The following is a 25,160-nucleotide window of genomic DNA, read 5'->3' as shown; positions in this document are numbered from 1 at the left end:
TTAATGAATAAAAAGAGGAACAAGTAAATAATCTAATATTAAACATATTCTAATGACACTGAGGTATTATATTGAAAATAACAATTTAGACTTTAAGAGATCAAGTAATAACTTTAAGGAGTTGGAATGGGATCTGGATGGCATAAATAACATTGTCCAGACAAATGTGTAGAGTAGAAAGAGACTTACAGCTCACTAGGATAGGCCCTTTAACAAAAGATGATAATTGCTGCCCAGCCGGTGTTGCTCAGTGGTTGAGCATTGACCCATGAACCAGAAGGTCACAGTTTGATTCCCAGTCAGGGCATATGCCCAGGTGTGGGCTCAATCCCCAATAAGGGGAGTGTAGGAGGCGGTCGATTGATGATTCTCTCTCATTGTTGAGGTTTCTGTCTCCCTCTCCCTTCCTCTCTCTAAAATCAATTTAAAAAACATTTTAAAAAAAGATAGTACTTGCTAACATCTGTGCCAGGCACTGTGCTGTATGCATATTATTTCATTTAATTTCTATACGTCAATGAGGTGTGACACCTATGCAGAAGGGGTAAGTGTGATGGGATCGTGCTCACTTTAAGCCAGTCCTTGGGTCTTCTTCTCCATGACCTTTTGGGTTCTGGACCTCCCTTAGTTCATGCTCTGGTTCTTAGACTTTGTATGATTCTGACCTTTAGTAACCAGACTTCATCTCCTGTTTTCCAGACCCTCAGTTGGTTTGGTTTCCAATGTTCATGAGCACATTAGTGCTCAGAGGACCCTGGAATATTTCCATCTTATTGCTACTCACATTCTAATGGGGAAGACCCCAAGTATCCTTTCACTCACTCAAACACCCTTTTCTTTTTATTGATTCATTAATTTGAGAGAGAGAGAGAGAGAGAGAGAGAGAGAGAGAGAGAGAGAGAGAGATGAATTTGTTTTTCCACTTATTTATGCATTTATTGGTTGATTCTTGCATGTGGGCCTTGACCGGGGATTGAACCCACAACTGGTATATCAGGACAATATTCTAACCAATTGAGCTAGCTGGCCAAGGTTCAAAGACCCTTTTCTAACTTGAACAGGGTTGTTTCAATCCTTCACTTGTCATTGCTTGAAGAGACTTGTGAAATTAGATGATGTCTTTAAGGTCATTTAAGGTCATTTAAGGTTGAATTCCATAGCCTCCAGAATAGTCTGCTGGAAGAGTGGTTTTCCAGCCTGTATTTGTACAGTGCCAGTGATGGATTATTCATCAACACAAGGTACACTTTCCATTATGGCCTGTTGGAAAGATCTTTCTGTACCAAAGTTGAAACTTAACTCCCTATAATTTCTCCTCTTGGGCAGTAGAGTACATGGAAGGGAGTAGGAGCTGTCTGTCCCAGCAGGAGCAAATATTTTACCACTTAAGTTATTTAGAATTTCTACTGTGCAATGCTAATGAAAGCATATCAACTTTTCCTGTGTTTTTTGTCATTTTCAAATTCTTCACAAACAACACACTCCTCATTGCCTGAGCCAGAAGGACTCAGCCCACCAAGGCCCCCTGGTCCTAGCCCCGCCTCCTGGGACCACACAATAAGTCTGTTCCCCCTTTCTCAAGGCAGCCTGTGTGGCCCCCAAAATCTTCCTTTGACCTGGTTTCTCCTGGTAGGTGGCAATCCAGGCTCCATTGCTTGGTAGCTGGGTAAACTTGGGTAAGTCACTCAATCCTTCTGGGCCTCGGTATCCTCATTTTCAAAAGGGGGCGCAGATCAAATCAGACATGTGCTGATGATAGAAAACCAGAAAGTGCTGTGCACGTGCTGGTGATTGTTCTAGTGCTGACCATCTGGGGCTCCAACAGGAAGTGACCTTTTGCTCCAGGGACAAGGGTGGGAGCCCAACCTGGAGATGAGGGATGAAAATAGCAGGGGCTGGTCAGGAAATTATAAACCCCAGAATCAGGGCAGGAAACAAAGATGGGATCTGACCCAGGAGGACTTTTATATCAATGAGCACACTGGCAAACACGCCCTGAGCACTGTGCTCCAAGCACTTTGCATGCAGCATTTCACAAACACCTCACCACAGCTCCAAGAGGTAGGGCGATTGTGGTCTCCATTAGGCAGATGAGGAAACTGAGGCACAGAAAGACTAAGCACTTTGCCGAGGTCGCACACTCTGTGCTAGAGCTGACTGACTGGCTCCATAACTCTTGACCACTGTTCTATGATGATTCTGGCAGCAAGGCCAAGGTGAGGAAGCAACTGGGACAGGAGTTAGAATGGAGCTCAAGGTCCTAAGATTTTACCTAATGGGGCTTTGGGAGGCAAAAGAGCCAGTGAGACTGGGTTTCTGGAAGGGAATGAAATGCCCAGAGCAGACGCAGAGGCATTGGAACTCAAGTTCATGGGTCAGAAGGGCACCTGTGGGCTCAGACACCATAAATAATTCTTAACATGTCCCGGCCCCTATGCTTAACATAATTGCCCTTGGTCACAAAGGGAGAAGCTGAGCTGGGACATGTTTGATGCCCTTTCCCTTGGCTTCTGAACCACTATCAGGGCACCATGTCTTTCCTTAGCACTCTTACCTTCCAGGAGCTGCTCACATTCCCCCAGGGAGCAGAGACAAACTTTCCCTTCCCGCCCCTCGCCCACTGCCTGCATGCCCCACAGGGCTTCCCCTCTGCAGGTTCCTGGAGCCACCAGCCAGGGGCCAGTGTGGGAGCTTGTGCCCACCTCCAGCAGAGTGTGAGCTGAGCAGGCTCTGGCGGGCTTTCAGGCTTTCGCAGTTCCCAGGCTTCCGCAAGCCCAGACACAGCCCAAACTCCCAGGGCGTGGGACCACGGGCTGCAAAGTCAGAGGTGGTTTTCAGGGCCCTGTTCAGACTCGTGGGTGGTGCTGAGCCAGATGTGTCAGGGATCAGCCTGGTGTGTCTGGGGCGAGAGAACCAGACAGACCACCCCCAGGGACGGAAGTCAAACCAATAAATAAAGGCCCAGCACAAAAGAATACGTCTTGAATTCACAGATTTCCCGAAGAATGTGTAACATGGCATTAAGCATAGCCACCTAAGATTGAGTCGAATTTCTCCCATCATTTGGCTGCAGCTCAAAGGAGAAATATGCTAGATACCCAGTGGTCCCTTTAAGACAGCTGACTCAATGGTTCTCCTATCTTGGTCCACATGGAATCAAAATTCAAGACATAATAACAGACCATTGTTTGCAACTGCCAAGTTTAACGTCCTAGTTGGTTTACTTTCCTCTTAAGAGGGAAGGGTGGGGTAAGGGCTACTTGACCTGGGAACTGAAGAGTGGCCAGGATCCATCTCTGTGAACCTCAGTTTTCTCTGCTATAAAATGGTCTCTCGCCCTTGCTGGTTTGGCGCAGTGAATAGAGCGTCAGCCCTCAGACTGAAGGGTCCTGGGTTCAATTCTGGTCAAGGGCACGTACCTCAGTTTCAGGCTTGATCCCTGGTCCTGGTCAGGGGCTCATGCGGGAGGCAACCAATCGATGTGTCTCTCTCACATCGATGTTTCTCTTTGTCTCTCCCTCTCCCTTTCACTCTCTCTCAAAATCAATGAAAAAAATATCCTCAGTTGAGGATTAACAAAAAAATAAGTAAATAAATAAAATGGGTCTCTATCTCAAAAACTTTGTTTCCATCTGTCTCTTCCCCTGCCATGCCTTACTCTTTCTCCACCTCCTCCCTCAGGGGATGAAAACTTGTGGGGGTGGTTACTGCCAAAGGTCACCCAGGTCCCTCATATTGCCTGGTTGTGTCCTGTTCACCTTTTAAGTCTAAACTCAGCCACATTTTGCCTGAAAGTATTTTCTGGTCTTTCCCCCTCACCCAGTTGGGTTGGGTGCCCCTTCTCAGGGCTCCACAGCTCGTCCTATATACTAGTAGCTCTCTAACTGCATGTTCATTTGTGCGTTGGTCTGTGACTAGTCTAGACCTTATATACACCATTGTGGTGTCGTTTTTGTCTCTGAAATGCCAAGCCCGGCCCTGGCTCGTGTGGCTTAGCTGGTTGGAGTGTCATCCTATACACTGAAGGGTTGCAGGTTCGATTCCCAGTCAGGGCACCTACCCAGGTTGTGGGTTTGATCCCTGGCTGGAGTGCAAATGGAGGCAACTAATTGATGTTTCTCTCTCACATCGATGTTTCTCTCTCACACCCTCTCCCTTCCTCCCTGTCTCTCAATCCAATTTTTAAAAAGTGCCAAGACCTATCCCGGCATCTTGGACACAATGGGTGCTCAGTAAATATCTGTCGAATAAATACCCACCTTATAGGTATATTTGAAGATCAAATGAGATAAAGGATGTGAAAACAAACTGTAAATTACTACTACATTTATTATTATTATTGTCCATGGATACATTTATAATACAAACTGACATATGTATTATTATATTATTTTGTATTATATTGCATATTACATATTATATATATTAGTAATATTAAAGTAGTAATAGGTGCCAAAGCCTAGGCAAAGAGATGTGTGTAGTCAAATGTTGAGAAAACCATCGGAAATATACATGTATATATATAACTGTGTATTCGTCTACATTCATACCATCCATGACAAGAAATTATTATAACTCCTGGGCTGAGAATGCCAGTCACAGCTCTAAATTATTTTCCAGGAAAGCAGAAAGGTGCAGGCCAGGGGTTTGAATGTCACCACCGCTGCCTTTTGTGTGGTGAAGACTTTCTGGTTTCCAGAAGATTCTCATACCCCTGGCTCTTACATTTGCATGTAAATGACTCTAAGAAATCAGACAGTACAAAGGAGGGAAAGTGCACTAGGCCCTTCCTTTATGTGTATGTTCTTTTCTCAGGAGAGAGGGCGTGCCAACAGGCTAAACGCGTGTCCTCCGTTCCGGGAGTGGGGAGGGGCCCAGGAAGGGGGCCACGAGTGTGGGAGCAGCTGCCGAAAATAAGGCCGAGCCAAAGCTCCACGCTGCTGCCACGCCCCTGTCCGAAGACGGCCTGCCAGGCCGCCAGACTTGCAGCGTCAGATGCTGGTAAGTCAGCATCCCCTTTCTTATCACCATCCGGCTCAGCCAGATCCAGGGCGCAGTGATACGCAGCACGTCCCTCTTCCCAGCCCCCAGCCCGCACAGACCTGCTCTCCTCAGCCCTGTCTGATCGCTCCTACCCTGCCCAGGTCTGCTAGGAACACACTCCTGCCTGCCTCCCGCCCTCCCTCCTCCTCTCTCTCCTCCCCTGCCTCCTTCCTGCTTTTCTACCTTTCTTTTCTTTAAAAAAAATTTTTTTTATTGATTTCAGAGAAGAAGAGAGAGGGAGAGTGATATAGAAACGTCAATAATGAGAGAGAATAATTGATGGGCTGCCTCCTGCACTCCCCCCACCCCCGCCCCTCACTGGGGATGGAGTCCACCCTGCCTGCACCCCTGGGCCCTGACCAGGAGTTGAACTGTGACTACCTGGTTCATAGTTCAATGACCCACCACGGCCTGGCTTTTTCTTAATAAAATTTTACTCTAGTTAATTTTTAAAATTAAATAAGTAATACATTCTAGAGGTTACAAAAAACTATTATAAATGTACAGTTAAAATTCTTCCTCTCTTGCCGGCTGGTGTTGCTCAGTGGTTAAGCATAGACCTGTGAACCAGGAGGTCATGGTTCAATTCCTGGTCAGGGCACATGCCGGGGTTGTGGGCTTGATCCCCAGCGTGGGGCACACAGGAGGTAGCCAATCAATGATTCTCTCTCATCATTGATGTTTCTATCTCTCTCTCCCTCTCCCTTCCTCTCTGAAATCAATAAAAATTAAAAAAGGAATTCTCCCTCCCTTCACTAGCTCTCAGGGACTCAATGCCTGCTGTATGTCCCTCCAGAGATTTTAAAAATGCACATGCTAATATGATTATATACCTCCACTCCTTGTTTGTAAATATGATAAGCCTTGTATGGTGATACTTAGTGTTCTGTTCCTCGTTTTTCTCAATGAATATATCTTGGAGATCTTTCCAGTTCAGAACTGAAAGAGCTTCCTCTGTTTTTCAAGGCTGCGTAGTTTTCCAATTCACAACTGTTTTAATCAGCCCTAAACTGCTGGACATTTACAACCAATGCTGCAGCGAAAAACCTGACCGTCATCACTGCCCCACTGTCCTCTGTAATCAGGAGTGGGCTTGCTGGGTCATTCTAATAGCTATTGTCAAATTGCCCGTCATGGGAGTTGTACCAATTTACATTCTCCCCAAGAACATAGGAGAAGGAACAGAGTTGTAAAACTTTAAAATAGGAGTAATTCTACCACCGACAGCCATTTATTAAGCACTCACTCTATGCCAGGCACTTTGCATTTATTACCTCATTTAATCCCCACCACAACCTTAACGTCGGTCCGTTGTCAGAGGGACCCCAAGATTCACAGATGAGTAACCTCCGGCGTCACCATGGCCCTTCTTGCTACTCGTGGTCCCTCATCTCAAAGCCGGAAGTCGATGCTCACTCTGATCCTCACCAGAATCCTCCCCGCCCGCTTTCACTGAGCGCCTAATTCTGCCAGGGACGCTGCCTCGCCTAATCCTCCCGCAGCCTCGTGACTCAAGCTCGGTCATTATCTCAGGAATGAGCAAACCAAGGCAGGAGCGGGAACAAGCCCTCGGCTCAGGGCTACACAGCGTGTCGGCAGCTGTCCCAGGATTTGGACCCAGACAGTCTGACGACACAAATCCAAACCGTTCGCAGCACTAAGATCAAAGTTCTGTGGGGGGACGCAGGGAGGGCAGCAAGACAGTGTGAATGCCGCTGACCTGTGCGTGCACTTCAAAATGGTGAAAATGGTGACTTCTATGTGATGTATATGTTACTGCACTTTTTTTTTTAAAGGAAACATGCTAATGCGTGTTTTGAAGAGTTGGGAGAGGAGAGGTCTCCCTTGTCAAGGCTCAGCACAGGCCTGGCCCAGAGAAGGTCCTTCATGGATGGAAGCGTTGCTCTGACTCTTAGTAGTAGCTGCTGTGTGTCTGCCCTGGGAGCCGTCCCAGGTGGGACTTCAGTCTCAAGGGGGGAACGTCACCTCGTCACCTCGTGTGTGAGGAACAAATGAGCTCTTCTGTGCGAAAATGCTTGGCAAACTTACAAAAAAAAGCCGAGAAGTGATGGGTCAAAGCGTCATCAGCACATTTCACAGAGCGGAGCTTTGTGTCTGTCGCCTCTTAGCACTTTTATTTACCCCATCACAACACTCGTCACCAGGGGAGGGGGGTAGCTTCCTCCGGCCCCTCTCCCTCCCCAGGCTGGAATCTGGGGCAGAAACTCTCCTCCTTGTTTGCATTGCAGCGCCCAGCCCGAGCCTGCACCCAGAGGTGCCTTGTCCATTCTTGCTGGCCTCAGCTGAGTGTGGGAGCTTGGAGCAGCCTTTCAGATCCTGTTAGCCAGAGACCTCCTTCCGAGGCCAGAGGCCAGATGTCCAGTCCTGCTTCCTACAGCGGGTCCTCTCCTGGGCCAGTTTCTCACGCGGAAGGGTGTAATCGTCCATCTCCATGCAAACACTGCATCTGCTGACCAGCGGGCATTGCCCTGTGGGGCGGGAAGGGAAGTCAAATTCAGGGTGAGGGGAGGGAGGCTCCGGACCTCCCAGGAAGAGGTGGCTTCAGGACAGGCCGCCTGGTTGTTTGTGATGGATTTCATTACTTGGTTTGAACTCCTGTGGAGTGAATGTTTCTCAGGCATATTTGGGGATCTAATTCTGGAGTCCTTAAGCACAAAAGAATGTGATAAAATGCCTGCCCCGTGGACGTGGAGGCGGCTGTCTGTGCACACCCTTTGCAGACAGGGGGCGCTCAAGAGGGTGAGGGACCTGCCCAGGGTCCCCCTGGAAGTGTCAGAACCAGGACAAAGGCTCACAGTGCTTGGCCAGGACTGACTACAACCCTCTGCTGACTGAAAAGGCTGGTGTTCAGGTAAACTGAGGAACAAAGGCAGGCTCTCTGGGCAGGCAGGCAGTTTTCATATTAAAATACCAAGGTGTTCGCCCAATAGCCTCTACACCTCTAACCTTTGAACTGAATTAGTCCTCCAAATTCCAGACCAGAAGAATCACTTATTCGTCATTCTGCCTTTTGACTCCTCAGACCTCCTCAGCGTGTCCTGCAGAAGGGAATGTGGGTGAGCCAGGAGCAGAGGAAGACAAGATGATGAGGTGGCTGAGGGCTTCCTTACTCATCACATGCCAAGGAACAGCGTCCTCAGGCGTCTCCACAATCAGGAGGACTTGCTCCTCGAGGAAGGAAAGACAATGCCTGCCTCATTGACTCCCCTTCCAGTGCACAATAGGCCAACCAGCTCGGTGTTTCTTCCCGTCAGATTTGGTGGTGGTTGCTGTGGGGGCTGGGGGTTCTGATCTGAGGCCTGAAGAGGTTAGGCAGTTTGTTCTAGAGCCGGAGGCAACCCGTGAAGTTTTGTCTCACTCAGAGCTCAGGCTCCTCCCTGCTTCTAGAAGATTCCACCAGGCCAGGAAGCCATCAGTCTTGGGGTCAAATGAAGGGAAGCAGCTCCGGGACACACCCCAGAGCTGTTTCTGGTCAGGCATTCCTGGCAGCATGGGGCACCTCGGCCTCCCACGCCTGGTCCGCGATGAAAGCTGATAGGCAAGGCTGCCGAATGCCGGGGCAGGGCAGCCACTCCAGCGTAGCTTAGGGGCACCGAGAGGTCTCCCTGCTAAAAATATCTCTCCCCCTCTCCTGCTGTGGAAGCTGAAATGGTCACATGGGAGGGCTACTCCCTTGGTTTGAGGCTTTATATTCTTAGTAGATCTGATTTAAAAAATTAAATAGCACTGTGTGCAGAATAAACTGAGGCATGACCACACCATGACGCCTTGCTTGGCATTTATTTATATCCATGCGTAAATCCGAGGAGGAATTTGAGAGTCTCACAAGTTTATTTCTCAGAGTAGCCAGCTGAGGCCACCAGATCTTGCTCTGACAAACCTGTGGGGCTGAGAGAGAGAGCGTGAGCTCTCTGCCGTGGACATTTCATTCATCTGTTCAAAATGCTCCAATAGCTTCTGACTGTACTTTAAATAGAGCCCTCACCCATACCATTCATCATCTGGCTCATGAACTCCCACCTCAGTCAAATGCTCTGAGCTCTCCCTGCTCCGGGACTTCCTGCAAGCTGCCTCTTTTGCTGGCTGACCTTTTCCCTCTGTCCCTGGCTCCTCTCTGTCCTTCAGGCCTTGGCTTGAAATGCCACCACTTAGGTGGCCCCCTGACTACAGTAGCTAAGGTAAGTATCCCCTCTTTCAAACTGTTCTTTTCCTTCACAGTCTTTCTTACTATTTGAGTGTGTGTGTGTGTGTGTGTGTGTGTGTGTGTGTGTGTGTAGTCAACCCTCACTATTTATAGATTCTGTGAGTTTGCCTACACCCTAAATTTATTTGTAACTCCCAAATCGCAGTGCTTTGGAGGTCATCTGTGGACATGCACTAAAGGTGAAAAATGTGAGTCACTTCAACGCCCATGTTCCCAACTGAGGTCCAACAAGGTGACACTCCGCTTCTTGTTCAGCTCTCAAGCTCCATACAAGTGTCCTTTTCACGGTCAATTTTGCGCCATGTTTTCATTTTTTGGCTTTTGGTTGGTGGTTTTGCTGTTTGGAATGGCCCCCAGTGTAGTGCTAAAGTGCTGCCTTGTGTTCCCAGGCTCAAGAAGGCTGGGAGGTGTCCTGTGGAGAAGAGATTCATTCAGGCATGAGTTGTACTGCGGTTGGCCATGAGTGCAACATTAATGAATCACGGTATATTAAAAAAGGTGTATTTAAACAGAAGTACACATAAAATAAGGTCATGTATGGATTGGTTAGTGAAAATGCTGTGACTGGAGCCTCATAGGAACCTAACCCTGTATTTCCCCTAGGAGCAATGATGCCATATTCACCAACACAATGCTTATGGTTACTTTATAAAACATAATTTCCATAAACAATAAGAATGAACTGTATTTTTACCGCTTTCTTAGAGCTGCTGTAACAAATACCATAACCCGAGTAGCTTAAAACAACAGAATTTTATTCTCACAGTTCTGGAGGCTGGAAGTCCAAAATCAAGGTGTCAGCAGGGTTTGCTTCCTCCAATAGTTCTAGAGGAGAACCCTTCCCTTGCCTCTCCCTAGTTTCCGGTGGTTTGCTGACAGTCCTTGGTGCTCCCTGGCTCACAGCTGCATCTCTGCCTAAGTCATCAAAGGGCATTCTCTCACGCGTGACTTTGTCTCTGTGTCTCTTCCCTCTTCTTGTAAGGACACCAGTCTTATTTGATTTAAGGCGAAGCCTACTTGAGTATGATTTCATCTTAACTAATTCCATCTGCCAAGACTCTATTTCCAAATTAGATCACATTCTGAAGTTCTCGGAAGGACATGAATTTTGGGGAGAGGATTCTACTCAACCCAGATATACATTTATTTTACCTATTTATATATAATTTTAAAATATATGCATTTAGCAGAAACCGGTTTGGCTCAGTGGATAGAGCGTCGGCCTGCGGACTGAAAGGTCCCAGGTTCGATTCCGGTCACAGGGCATGTACCTTGGTTGTGGGCACATCCCCAGTAGGGGTTGTGCAAGAGGCAGGTGATCGATGTTTCTCTATCATCGATGTTTCTAACTCTCTATCCCTCTCTCTTCCTTTCTGTGAAAAATCAATAAAATATATTTTAAAATATATGCATTTAATCAATATCTATATTAAAGTACTTACTTAATCAATATATTAAATAATGTGCATATTTAATCAATATCTATCTCCCCAAATAGATTACAAACTCCACAAGGAATGAAAATGAAATTCTTGTTGGTCTTTTTAAAAAAAAATTTTTTTTTATTGATTTCAGAGAGGAAGGGAGAGAGTGGGTGAGAGAGATAGAAACATCAATGGTGAGAGAGAATCATCGATCGACTGCCTCCTGCACACATCCTACTAGGGATCAAGCCCTCAATCTGGGCAGGTGCCCTGACTAGGAATTGAACTGTAACTTCCTGATTCATAGGTTGATGCTCACCCACTGAGCAACACTGGCCAGACCTTATTTGTCTTTTTACCTTCAACACCAAGCCCGTCTGATACCTGCTAGGAGTTCAGTAAATATTTGTGGAAGATGAATGGATAAATGAATGAATGATTTCAAAGCCAGCAATGAGCCAACTATCATGGAGCCTTGAGCTCCTGGACAGCCGTCATCCATCAGGTCAGGCTGACAAAGAGGCCAAATGGGTGGGCTTCCATCTCCACCGCCCTCCCCGCTTCACCTCAGCCAGTTTCCCTGCTTGCATCTGTTTTATAAACTCTGCTTCTACGCAATGTTATTTTTATAAAAGAACCTATTAAGTGAGTTTGAAAAGTGTGAAAAAACACTGAGCCTATTATATAGATGAGGAAACCTAGGTCCAAAGACATGAAGGGCTTTGCCCTGGGTCCTCAGGCAGTCATGGCAGAGACAAGATGAGGGGGCTGGTCTTTGGAGCCCTGTCCCAGAAGTTTTGACTGGACACTCACTCTCCTGCCAAGACATACACAGGGAGTACTTTGGAATTTACCCTCCCTGGGACTCTGTTTTTCTATCTGGAGCAACTTCTGGGAGAAGGAAACAGAGCCCGTGGCATGTGCCCCTTCCCCAAGGCTCTGAAAGGCCCTTTGTGCCAAGTTCATGGACATTCCACAGGCCTGCCCTAGACAAATCCATCTGCCAGCGGGTCACAATCCTTGCCTTCATCTCTGAGCCGAGGTATTTTGGCCTTTCTGCTTTTAAATGTACCCTTTGCTTTTTTGGAGGCTGAAGCCCAGCAAAGGAGGCCGGGCTCGGTAGCCCCGAGGCAGATGGGGTGGGGTGGGCTACTGAGGAGAGGGCTCTGTTTTGCAGACCTGGCTTGAGAAGAAAACGGGGCTGATTATCTCCCAGGCCCAGCTGCAGAAATGCCTTAGCTCGGCAGCAGATTATAAATAGCCCCGAGTGCACTCCCAGCTGCTTGAAAACAAGGATTTTTCCCCTGTGCTAGAAGAACAGCTCTTTACTGCCGTCCTGGGCCCCCTCCTCAACCCCACCCCCAAAGAGCTGTGATTTATGTCTTAGCACCATTACTGGGGCCCAGGATCACGCAGCCCCAATAAACAATGATTAATTCATTGCCAAGTTCTATGAAAAAAGGAGGCATTCCTTTGGAAGTCCTCTTGTTCATTCTGGCCGAGATATGCTGACCCACGAGACCAGAGGGGCAGTTTTGCTGTGAGTTTATTAGCCTGGGTTTCATCTGGCTCTTTCTGCCCTTGTACCCAGTGGGGGCTGGGGGAGAGCTGGTGGCTTGCTGACTGACATGAGGGCACAAGAGGCAGAGAAGAGCCTCTGAACTTGACTGAGTTGACTGAACTTGTTCTGAGATGCTCCCTATTGAGAAAGCCAGGGATGCTGGGCTGGTCCATTAGAGTCCTTCTCGCTTGAGGAAATCACATCTCAATGCAAATATCCGAGAAATCCTCACATGAGTGGGTTCGATCACTAGGACCTTAAGAGTGAACAGCTCCAGGTGTACAAAGCCCTTTCCAGGTTGCTTGGTTTTCTAGGATCAAAGCTAAATGCCTGCTTGTGGTAGAAAAGTGTTAAAATTTCAGAAAAGCATAGAGAGGAAAGAATTTCATCCAATTCCCACCACACTGAGACAACAATGTTTTCATGGACATCCTTCCAAACCTCCCTTGTTGGGTTGCAGGTGGATATAATTTTACCTAAATGGGGTTATATCAGTGTGTTAGTCGAGCTCTTGATAGAAATAGATGTAACATTCAAGTGAGTAATTGAGGAGAGTTTAATAAAGAGACTATTTACATTGGTCTGGCCAGAGGTTAGGAACACCAGCAAGGAATAGTGGTTTATACCACAGCTAGCAACAGGGGAGAGCCATTATCACCCCTAGGTCTGAAGGTCAAGGGGAAGGAGTGGTTACTGCCAACCAGAGCTGTACAGAGAAGGTTGCCCCTCAGGAGCTGGACCCTTCAATAGAGACACAGCCAGCCCCAGAAAACCAACAGGGATGGAGCCAGAGGAATAAATACCTTGACCTCACTCTGCCCCAACCCTCAACTGCTGGTGCCTCCCACTGGCCAACCCAGCCAGAGTTAGAAGGCATAGAAGCCCATTGACAGCAGTCCATGGAGGCCAATACCACAGGGCACAGAGCAGGGCGGAGAAAAACAGAGAGCAACTAGGAGAGGCAAGCAGAAAAGATCCATTACATCCACTATAATACTGCTTTTGTCACTCCATGGTGAGCCAAGAAGTTTCTAGCTCAATGGCTATAGATGGGCTTTATACTTTTCAGTGGCCCTATGTGAAGGTACCAAATTTACTTAACCGATCCCCTATTGATGGACCCAGGGTTAGTTTCTTCTTTCTCAAGAGCATGGACAATGCTGTGATGAGCAGATCTGTACATAAAAGTCTTTGTGCACTCAGGATGCATAATTTTGATTCCCCTTTGATGTTTTTTAGAGACTGAGGCTCATTGCCTTTGAAGCTTGCCCCTAGTCACACAGTGGGCATATGGCTTTTCTGAATCTCCTTTGTCAACAATGAACATGGAGTGGTCTATAATAGAAAAAGGAATAATAAAGTAAATTTTAGTGTGTGTGTGTGTGTGTGTGTGTGTGTTTAAGAATGTTTATTCCCTTGAAAGTCCTATCGCCCACATGACTCAGAAAGGCAATGGACTGCTAGGTCCCAGGAGAGCAGTGCCTGGGTGGGTGATGAGGGGCAAGGGGAAGGGGAGAGAGGAAATGCACAGGGCAGAGAGGAAATTACGCTCCTTCCCGGGTTTCACAGTTGTTACCTCAAAAGTTGGAAACGGCTCCAGAGGCCTGTGAAGAGCGGAGGAAATGGGCTCTGAGGTCTGACAGAAGTGAGTGGGAGGCACTTCCTGTTTGCGCCTCCGTCTCCTTGTCTGAGAAGTGGCAATGATGCTACCACACAGGCCTGTCTGAGGGTTGCCTGACATACACCCACGAAAGGGCCTGGCGCTTCGAGGCACTCAAGAAATACATCTTTCTTCCTGTTTGGCCCCAAAGCTGAGAGCCATGCCAGATGAAATCTTTAATTTTTTAAATTCAACTCATATTTATGGAGAAGTAAATAAGACTCTTCTTGCCTTCAAGGAGCTTAGGAACCATTGTGTACATGAAGTCACTCTGTACCTTAGAGCCTCGGTGCTTTTGTCTGGACTTTTGTTCCTCTGTCTGACTGTGCTTGTCTCCTCTACCTGGCGAAGTCCTTATATCCCCTTTGTCCCATGGGAGCCCACCCAAACATGTCACTCCCTTCTCTGCATCCCCATAGCACCATGTCTGTTCCTCTCTCACAGCTTATCACTTGGTACAGACCAGGGATTAAGAGTTGGAGTCGGATGGCTTCGGTTTCCACCCCACTCACTCACCTGGGGTAGCTCAGTCTCCTCATCTGAAAAATGGGTACAATAGCATTTCCTACCCCAGAGGGTGCTTGTGAGAACTGAAAGGGTCTATGCATGCAGAGCACATTAGAGCTGTAACTGTTCATCACTGCCCACCTGGATGTGTATTTATTTCTAAAATAAAATGGTCTGGAATCAAGGGCACACAGAGGACAAGATACACGGTGCCGTGGCTGCGTGGGGGAGAAAGGTCCCCACGGTGGCAGCTTAAGGAGAAGGTGCAGGTGGGGCCCATGCTGATTGCCCAGAGGGGAACAGAAGGACAAGGGGCTATTGAGTCCCCAGTCCAGCGCTTCTGCACCGTGTGACTTTGGACAAGCGCCTTCACCTCTCTGGCACATTTCTTACATGAGGACAAACAGCCCCTTCCTCGGAGAGTTGCTGTGAGGAGTAGGTGGGGTGAGCTAAGTGGCGCTCCCGCACACAGTGAGGCAGGCTGGCCGCTCCGATTGTACTATTCTTGTTACCACTCGAGGCAGCATGGTTATTGCCCCCTCACTTACAGCCCTGCTGCTGGGCTGCTCTCTACCTGGTGGGGTGCCTTTGAGCTTTCCGATCCGGGATTACATGGTTCTGGGCGCCTCTGTCAGCTAGAGAGCAGGAGACTGGGCACCTGTCCTGCACTAGCAGAGTCTGTGCCGGGTGAGACCCAGGTCCCTGCTGGGAGCCCATCTGCTGGGTCTGCCAAGGCCAGAGCCAAGATGTAGAAGCCGGGAAGGAGTCACGGTGTCTGAGCTGGATGCCAGCCGGGGCAGACTTTCTCCTTCCCCTGGTGTCCCCATAGGAGCTGTCAGCTCGCCTGCCTCCTCTGGCCTTCCCCCAAGAGCAGCCACTGGGCCTCCCGGCCACTGTTGCCATGGAGACTGTCTCCCTCAGAGGCCTTGCCTCCCATCTCTGAGTCCCGCATGTTCTTCTTGACAGGGAGCCCCCTGCCCCAGGCTGACCTCTGCCTCCCTTTTCATTCTTCATTCATTCACTCATTCATTCAGGTAACTAGCATGTTGGATGCCTACTATATACATGCCAGGTCGTATTGTAGATGCTGCTGATACAGAATGAACAAGACAACGGAGTCCCTGCCCTCCTAGAGATTATGTTCTAGTGGGGAAGAGAGATAATAAACAAATAAATGTATATGACACAAAGAAAATAATGCAAAATGACCTCTCAGAGGAAGTGATGTTTGAGCAGAGGCCAGAATGGATATCTGGGCAGAGACTTTTAAGCAAAGGAACAGCCAGTGTGGAGACCTGGTGTCAATAACATGCTCAGTGTGTTTGAAGAACAGCAAGGCAGCCAGTAGGGTTGGGGTGCCAGAAATGAGGAGGTCACTGGTGAAAGAATTGGATTGATATCAGGGGCCAGGAAGACATGGCAAAGATACTGCATTTTGTGAGAAGGGGGGGGGGAGCTGTTGCCAGTGGAGGGGGCTTAGGCAGGCGAAGGGGATGCTCTGACTCCATTGGAAAGTTTCACTCTGGGTGCTGTGTGAAGACCTGGTGGGGGTGCTGTGTGGAGACCTGGTGGGGGAGCTGTGTGGAGACATGGTGGGGGTGCTGTGTGGAGACGTGGTGGTGGGTGCTGTGTGGAGACGTGGTGGGGGGTGCTGTGTGGAGACGTGGTGGGGGGTGCTGTGTGGAGACCTGGTGGGGGGTGCTGTGTGGAGACCTGGTGGGGGGTGCTGTGTGGAGACCTGGTGGGGGGTGCTGTGTGGAGACCTGGTGGAGGTGCTGTGTGGAGACCTGGTGGGGGGTGCTGTGTGGAGACGTGGTGGTGGGTGCTGTGTGGAGACCTGGTGGGGGGTGCTGTGTGGAGACCTGGTGGGGGTGCTGTGTGGAGACCTGGTGGGGGGTGCTGTGTGGAGACCTGGTGGGGGTGCTGTGTGGAGACCTGGTGGGGGTGCTGTGTGGAGACGTGGTGGTGGGTGCTGTGTGGAGACGTGGTGGTGGGTGCTGTGTGGAGACCTGGTGGGGGTGCTGTGTGGAGACCTGGTGGGGGGTGCTGTGTGGAGACCTGGTGGGGGGTGCTGTGTGGAGACCTGGTGGGGGGTGCTGTGTGGAGACCTGGTTGGGGGGTGGGGGGGATGCCGGTGGAAGCAGGCTGTTACTTAGAAGGTTGCTCAGCGGCCCAGGTGGGATGAGGTGGCTTGGACCAGCATGCTGATGGTGTCAGTGATGACAAAGAGGTGGACTCCAGACTTACTTTGAAGGAATAGTCAACAGGACTTGCTGCTAAATAGAAAGTGGAGCGTGAGAAAGTGAACCATCTCAAGAATGACTCCCAGGCTCTGGGCCTGAGCTAAAGGCAGTGTTTCTCCTGATGTAAAGAAGATGAGGAAGAAGGTATTTGGATAAAATTCAGAGTTCAGCTTGGACATGGAAGTGCCATTTAGCTAGGAAAGAGAAGATGATAAGCAGGTATTTTACTGGTCTTTGAGCCTGGAGCTCAGGAGGTGACAAGAAGCTGAGGACACGTGCAAGGCCAATGGCCTGAATGAGATTGTTAGAGAGTAAGTGTAGGGGTCTGAGGACTGAGCTCTGGTCCCAGTGGCATCTAAAAGTTGAGATGAGAAGGAAGATGCAGTGAAGAGGCTAAAACTAAGTTCAGAAAAGGAGGAAAACAAGGAAAGAGCAGAGTTCTAGAAGCTAAGTGAAGAACAAATTTAAGAATGAATGCAGTAGGCAGGATGATGGCCTCTGAAAGATATTCACATTCTAATCCCCGGACCCTGGGAAGGGCACCCAACCTGGCAGAGACATCGCAGGTATAACTAAGACCATGGACCTTGAGATGCAGGATCTTCCGTATGACCTGGGTAGGTCGTAAAAGCAGAGGGCCTTTCTTGGCTGAGGCCAGAGGGAGCCAGGACTACGGAAGACTGGTCAGAGAAATTCAGTGTTGCCGCTCTTGGAGGTGGAGAAAGGAGGCCATGAACCAAGGAAGGTGAGCAGCCTCTAGGAGCCTTAGATGCTGGAAAAGGCAAGGAAACCTTTTCTCCTGGAGCTTCCAGACAGGAGTGCAGCTCTTCCAGAATCTTTGCCTCGCAAGACCCTCCTCCACCTCCTTACCTACAGAGCTGTCGAATAATAAACTAGGGTTGTTCTAAGTCACAACATTTGTGGTGGTTTGCTACAGAAGCTGTAGAAAACTGACACAGTGAGGAAGTGATCAGCTGGTCAACTCACAGTCCAAGCGTCAGTAAAATGACAATAACGATTTCCCAGTGTTTTGGGCAAAATGGATGTCACGGGGACCTTGATCAGATCTGTTCGATGGGCATGCAAGGAATTTTAAGAGGACGGAGGAAAACGTGGGAGGGGAGGAGTAAAATCTGGGGAGAGGCCAATCTGTGGAGGAAATAATCTAGAGCAGGAAGCCGAGACATGGGGTAGAGATGAATGTGGCCTCAAGGGAGTTTCTGTTCTTATTTTTGAAGATGAGAGATAGTACCACGTGCTTGCATGCTGATAAGAATGGTCCCAGAGAGAAGCAGAAATCTGATGAAGCAAGAAGGAGACTTGATTCAAACCGGGAGTTCTGTGCTCCGTCCACCCTGAGCCAGGAGCAGGGGTGAAGGACGACAGAAAATCAACCCCTCAACCCAGCCTTTCATGGGGTACAGGATTTCCCCCAACATCGTGGACACAGAATCTCATCTCAGGCCACTCTGCTCTCCAGGTTTGATTCTGCAGAACCTCAACCCATCCCTCCTACAACCTGTATTCCGGGAGCCGGGAGGTCTCTTGGGCTTCTGTTTGCCTGTTTCCCTGATGAGCAAGACACATATATCTTGTTTTTGTGTCTCCCCAGCCTGGCCCAGATACCGACACACCGGGGGCATCCAATAAGTGTTTCACTGAACGATGGAAACAGGCCAGCTCCGTGAGTGCTCAGTATGTGCCGGGGCTGCACCGACCACAGGTGTGATCTCACTAATCCTGGCAGCAGCCCAATCATCCCATTTCCTAGGCAAGTAAGCTGAGGCCCAGGGAGATTCCATGACTTGTCCAAAGTCACTTGCTGGTCACTGGCAGAGTTGGGACCTGAACAAGGGCAGTCAGACCCAAAGGCCCCTCTCGTCACCAGCGCACCATGTCACCTGGGGCCTAGAGCAGGTGAGTATGTCAACTCAGGAGCTAACGGGCACAGTGGAGGGCGACCAAGGCCTTCTTGGAAAGCTTTGAAGGGTGAGGCCGTCTTAGCCAGCAGGAAGGTGGAGGGGCTTCTAAGTGAAGAGGAAAGCATGGGTGAAGGCACCACGGTGGGCAATGTGTGCTGGCTGGCCAGCAGCTTCCCGAAGCTGGTCCCGGTTTGCCGTGCATGGGAGTGAGGGGTGGGGAGAGCGATGAAGGCGAGGGAGACGGCCCAGTGCACGAAAGCCTGGCCGGCCCAGCCAGGGGGCTCAGGCTGGATTTCAAGGGAAATCCCCGAAGGAGCCTGGTATAAAACCAGGCAGAGCGCCAGGCCCCCGCCGACAGGGCTGGGGTCCAGATTTGGCCACCGGACTAAATGGGGAGCCAGCGGCAGCAGCACCCAAAGCTCCCGCACAGCTGCCTCTGGTCTCTCCGTCTCCCGCACATTCAAGTTCATTTCAGAACAACAGTGGTCAGAGACCGAAGCCCAAAGGGGAGGCGTCAGAGAAGGCAGCAAGGGCCAAGGCGCTGTGATCCCACAGACAAAGGGAGAAAGCAGGCTGGGAGACAGGGACAGCATGTGACACCTGGGCCACAGGCCTGGGCAGCAGGCCTGGCAGCCCTGGGGATAATGGCTCCCTTTGTCCTGCACATAAATTCTCCGGGAAAGAAAGGAGCCCGGGCCCTGCTTCTCCTGCTTGCACAATGCTGGCCGCCGGGCCCCACCGCGCGGGCCTGCCATGGCTTTCGGGGAGCATTCAGGCTCCTTCTGTCTCGGCCCTGCCAGGCTGCAGAAGGGGAAGTTGCAGCGGCGAGCCAGACATTCTGCAGGGGGTTGGCAGTCTGGGCTGAGGCACAGCCTGAGCCAGAGCTTTGTTTCTTAGCCCAGAGGAAGCCAGAGCATCTTGAGGCTCTGCATTAGAGAGTCCCAGACAGCCAGCCCCTGCGCCAGCGCCTCTCAGCGCTTGCCCTCCCCACCCTCACCCTCCACCCCCGCGCCCGCATTTCAGCGGACTACAATGTTTACAAGGACATCTCGGGGCAGAGAAAGCTGGTGCAGATTCTGACATTGCCACTTAACATGCCCAGCTATTTACCCCGCTGGGCCCCAGTCTCCCATTTGTAACAGGGGCATAATAATGCCAACTTCATAAGGTTGTCAGTAGGCGTAAGTGAGAAAATGTATGAAACACGCTTAGCTTGGGACACAGCCTTCCAGAAGGGCTCAATGAGGGCCCAGTGGACTATCCAGTCTGTACTTGGATTCCTCCAAGGACAAGGCACCCCCTGCCTGCCTTCCGTACTCACAGCAGCTGCAAGCCTCTCCTTCACCCGCATTGATGCTGAGGGTAAAGAGGAAGGGGCCCAGAGTTATTAGCATTGACTATGTCCCAGGTGTTATTATAAGTGATTCCGAGTGACTGAGGGTCCTGTCCAGGACCACGCAGAAGGGTGACCAGGGTTTGAACCTGAGTATGTCCCACACTCCGCACCATGATATCATACTGCAAGAGATCGTCACGCATGTGAAAACAGAGTGTGGCCCCTCGTGTCTCCTCTTCTCCAGGGAAAACAGCCCCTGACCTCTTTCCTCTGGGCATGCTCCACTTTGTCACTGTCCCTCTTGAAAAAAAAAATAGCCTCCAGACACACTGCCCTATCAGAACGCACTCTCACCTCCTTTCTTCTAGGTGCTATGTTTATGCTAACGAAGAGGATGAGGCACTGGGACCATCACATTATTGAACCTGCGAGAATCATTTGTCCCCGTGCTCAGAACCCTTTGTAAGAGTCGTTGTAAATCTTCATTGCAGATAAGAGAACCATGAAATTCGTTTAAGGGGTCAAACATATCATATTTGGTAGCTCACAGAATCTCCAGCAGAGATGACGATTCCGGCTTGGAAGGGACACAGCCAAGAACAATTTGCTAACTACCTCGACCCAGCTTCTCCACTGGGGACACTGGTGCCATGGAACAGGAGGACCGCTCGCGCCGCTGGTGCTGGCATGGAGTGCTGTCTCCAGAACCTCTGAAGGCTGGAGCTCCCACACTCAGCACCTCCTTCTTCACCTGGGTCTCTTCTAACAGAGCCTCCGGGCATATTTCAGCAGTTAAATGAGTTAGCACATGCACAGCCAGCCTCCAAATGACCCTCACCCCTGGTACTCATGTCCTTGCATAATCCCCTCTCCTACTGGACAAATGTACGCATCTGGAGAAAGGATGGAGAATGACTTTGGAGACTGGGTCATAGCGTCATTGTAACTTTCTCGGAGCACTCGCTCCAGGGAAATCCAGCCGCCCTGTCATAAGGACACGCACAGCACTCTGAAGAGGTCTGCATGGAGAAGCCCTGAGGCCTCCTGCCAACAACCAGCACAAACATCCAGGCATCAGGGGCACCACCTTAGAAATGCATCCGCCAGCCCCAGTCAAGCCTTCAGATGACACAGCCCCAAGCTGACATTTAGCTGCAAACTCATGAAAGACCCTGAGCCACAGCCCCTCAGCTAGGCTGCTCCCAGACACCTGATCGACAGAAACTGGGAGAGGTATAGAATAAAATATTGTTGAATATTTGTTGCTTACATTTGGGGGGAATTTGTAATGGACCAGTAGGTAACTAACACAATACATGCAAAGACTTTAGAACACTGTCTAGCACGTAGTCAGTTTTCCTTCAATGCTATCATTATTTTTATCTTCTTTCACCTCTGTGCTGAATGTCAGAAGTCATCACCTCAGCCACCTGGGGAGTCTGGAAAAGGAAAAACAATGATGATTTTCTATAACCCTCCCTGTAACCTTATGACTTGACATATCAAAATCTTCATTTTACCGGTGATGATAACTTGAATCACTCACCTCCGCTTCCAAAGACAATGGTCCAGGATCTGAGCCCTGGTTGCCTGGCTCCAGCCCTCCATCCCCGTCCGATGATGCACCGCGTACAGCAGGCACCAAGGGAGGCTGCATTGCACTGTGATGCAAACAAGTGATGCTCCACAGTGAGCTGTGATTCCTGGACTGACACAAGCTGGGGCCCTGCTGTCTAAGAGACATCTTCTGACCTTTCTGAAAGCAGCTCCCTTCTAGACAAGCCGGTGGCAGGGAGTGGGGCCCAGGTCTCCCAACTCCTCACGCAGCCCCTCCTGTCAGAAGCTCCCAGCTTCATGAATTGTCATTTCAAGTCTGCCAGGATGGCACGTGGGAGCTGGGGACCCACGGAAGCAGAAGGAGAGAGAATCCAGGGATTGGTACTAAATGTTAAGGGGCCCAGGAATAATGCTTTTGACACCAGCACACACATATCCTCGCCACCACCTTATGGGGTGGAAATGTCACAAGGACTCAACGTAATTCAGCAGATGGGAAGAATGCGGAGCTGACCACGCCTTTTATAAAGACTTCTCTGGATCCAGGTGCAGGCTGAGTGGGCACTTCTCAGTTCTCCCAGGAAGCCCCCAGGGTCCCTCTGAGGCTGGGCTGCCTTCCTCACTCCCCAGAGACTCGGCCTGCTTCCGTCCCCACACTGAGCTGCCACCGTAGGCTCCGGCCTTGGGGAGTGCCCTGTCCCCCTTCCAACCCTGGAGCGGAACTCTAGCCCACCCCCATTTCTATGCTGTCTTCCAAGCCGGTGCCTGAGGCCCTGATTGAAGGGTCTTCTTGTCGGTTGCTACCCAGGAGGGCGCAGTGAGAGTTACAGGGGAAAGTTCAGGAATGTATAGTATAGAACCATGGAGAAAGTAAAGGTTTGAAGACAGACCCACCTGGCCTCAAATTCTGATTAATCTCATTGTTGACACGGCCTGAGGCAAGTGACACAGCATCCCTGCACCTTTAGCTGCCCGAATATTAAAGAGGATGCTTTGGGGAGGGCCATTCAGCACACGCTATCAAAAGGCACAGGACACACGCTCTTCCGCTACCAAGAAACTGCCCCACAGAAATACACTGGCCGGTGTTCACCCCTCAGGAAGTGGGTAAATAAATCACGGAGCTGCCGTCACATGGGACTGCTTAGCAGCTGTCAACAAGAACGAAGGGAAAGAAGAATATCTCAACAGCTCATTTCTTCTCCTCCCACGGGTTCCTGTGCAGTCCCGCCTTCACCCTGGGCTGCCTTCCTTGTCGCCTGCGATCATGCTTTCTCAATCTGCCCCCACACCTGGCAGAGTCCCCCCACACCTGGCGGAGTGTGTCCCACACCTGGCAGAGTCTGCCCCACACCTGGCAGAGTGCCCCCAAACAAGTGATGCTCCACAGTGAGTTGTGATTCCTGGACTGACACGAGCTGGGGCCCTACTGTCTGAGAGGCATCTTCTGACTTTCTGAAAGCAGCTCCCTTCTAGACAAGCCGGTGGCAGGGAGTGGGGCCCAGGTCTCCCAACTTCTCACGCAGCCCCTCCTCCAGAACTCAGCCTCTCCCAGCGCTCACCTTTGCTCTGCTGCTCCTGCAGCTCCGCTGAAGTTCCTGCTCCCTCTTCCCCTCCAATTCGTTCACGCTGCTGCTGCTGCTGCTGCTGCTGCTGCTGCGGGAGTAAAGCACAGCTCCTACCCTCGTTCCTGGGGCTTAGGGGTGAGTGCACATGCATCAGCACCGCGCACACACCGCTGCCCGTCCCCCTGTCACCTTTAACGAGGGCCTTGGCTCCAGCCTCCCTCCTACATCCCAGGTCACAACCACTCCTGCCATTCCCTCCGCCATCCAGGCTGGCTCAGAACTCCTGGGACACCATTTACAGGACTGATGTGCCCATTAGACGTGGAGACTACTCCAGACCATGGCAGATTTTCCTCCAAGTCCCCGCCCCCCCACACACACCCCAGGGAACCTGGCATTTCATAGGCAGCAGATGCTCAATAACTACTTGAAAAAATGAATAAACCAGGGCAAAGGATTAAGGCAGGAATAATTTCTAAGTGGATGAAAGAGTAAATGAATGAATTGTCCTGAATTCATGAAGGAAAGATTATAACTGACCGCTGAGTCTCATGGTCCCTGGCCCCCTTTCCCCAGACCATGCAAGGATCCGTCTTGGTAAAGAAAACCCAGATACAAGCTATGGATAGAATTCCCTTGGGATCCCATGAGAACTCCCCAGCAGAGAAACAACACCACCAGCGACTGCAGAAAAGGAAATACAGATGGGCAGAAATATAAACTATGGTCCACCTCACCCATGATTTTTTAAAAGTGTAATTTAAAATGAGACAGAACGTTTTCTTATTAAATGTATAACCCTTAGTGGGCAGAGGAGGGAACTATTCTCAATACTGTTGGTGGGAATGTTACCATATCTAACATTTATGGGGGCCAATCTGGAAATACACATCAAAAATTTTGAACTTGGAAATATGTTTAGCTTCTGATACAGCAACTCCACATTTAAGAATCCCAAAGAAATACTTGGGCAAAGAACCAAGGCTTATGTATGAGAATTTTTATTTACATATTGTTTGTAAGTATGACAAATAGAAAAGAATATAAAAGCCTACAACAGTCTAGTTAAGTGACTTTCAACCAGTGTGCCTCAGGAATTTGTAAAACATGCAGTACCTGACTAGTTAGTCAGGGCACTGACCTCTTTTCCCTTAGATTGTTAAATTAAAAATGACAGCAGCCAACACAACCATAGCCATCCAGTGTGAATGACTCAAAATTATACCTATTTTTTTGTCAGATAGGCAAAAAATATATTTTTTGGTGTGCTGCAGAATTTCAGTAATTAGTTTATGTGTACCAGGAGATGAAAAAGGTCTCATTGAATAAATTATGCTTCATCCACACAATGAAACAATCAAACCTTGCAGAGTAGTTAAATAGAAAATAATTTAATACAGACAGAACACAATGCAAAAGCAGATGAATACTCATGCCTTTTTATTGATATGTATGTGTCTATGTTATTTGTGAATACAAGAATTATGGAAACCTATACACCAAAGGCTAAAATTGTGAGGAGAACTGTTGCTTTTCGTTGTACACACTTCCGTAGTTTTTGAAAAATAACCATTGATTGCTTTCTAATCAGAAAAATCTTTGGAGAGCGCAGGGCGCAGCAGGAGGAGGCCTGGCCTGGGTCCCTCCAGCCCTGACCCTGCTCTGGCCTTTGCTGCGGCTCTGCCCAAGGACTCAGCCCCTGGGAAAGGCTGCCCAGCCCACTTTCTGGAACAATGAAAACAATGGTGCTTTACACAGCAGCTCCAGGAGCACTTCCAGAACAAGCCCCGGGCTCACTTCAATCCCAGTGTGAGGCAGCAGAGTGGTGAAGGCCCCACAGCCCTGGGAAGACTATGCAGGGTGCGCCCTTGGGGATAGGCTTCCTCTCCTGCGTCCTTGCCCAGCTTTGTTCCAAGGCCACACTGCCTGTGGCTACTGCCCTTGCAACTCACGAACTTCATCCACAGCCCCAGGGTATGAACTAATAAGGCCTAGGCAGGGTTCCAAGTTAACCAGAAGAGAGAGGCGAGAAAAGAGTGTTATTTTAACCCCAAAGCTCCATAGGAAAGGAGGCAACAGAGTAAAAATATTTGCTAATGTTTCATCATTCTTGT

At 49.6% G+C, this 25,160-nt stretch overlaps 1 pseudogene; it reads right to left on the bottom strand.

Moving 5' to 3' along the window:
* The window catches only part of LOC114232083 (chromodomain Y-like protein), a 34,146-nt pseudogene extending 10,949 nt beyond the window's left edge, over positions 1–23,197 (bottom strand).
* Positions 23,198–25,160: the final 1,963 nt, after the last annotated feature.

Source organism: Eptesicus fuscus, chromosome 19 (genome assembly GCF_027574615.1).
Source record: "Eptesicus fuscus isolate TK198812 chromosome 19, DD_ASM_mEF_20220401, whole genome shotgun sequence".
NCBI lineage: Eukaryota > Metazoa > Chordata > Mammalia > Chiroptera > Vespertilionidae > Eptesicus > Eptesicus fuscus.
The sequence above is the reverse complement of the archived record's forward strand: the minus strand, read 5'-3'. Positions and strand labels throughout refer to the sequence as shown.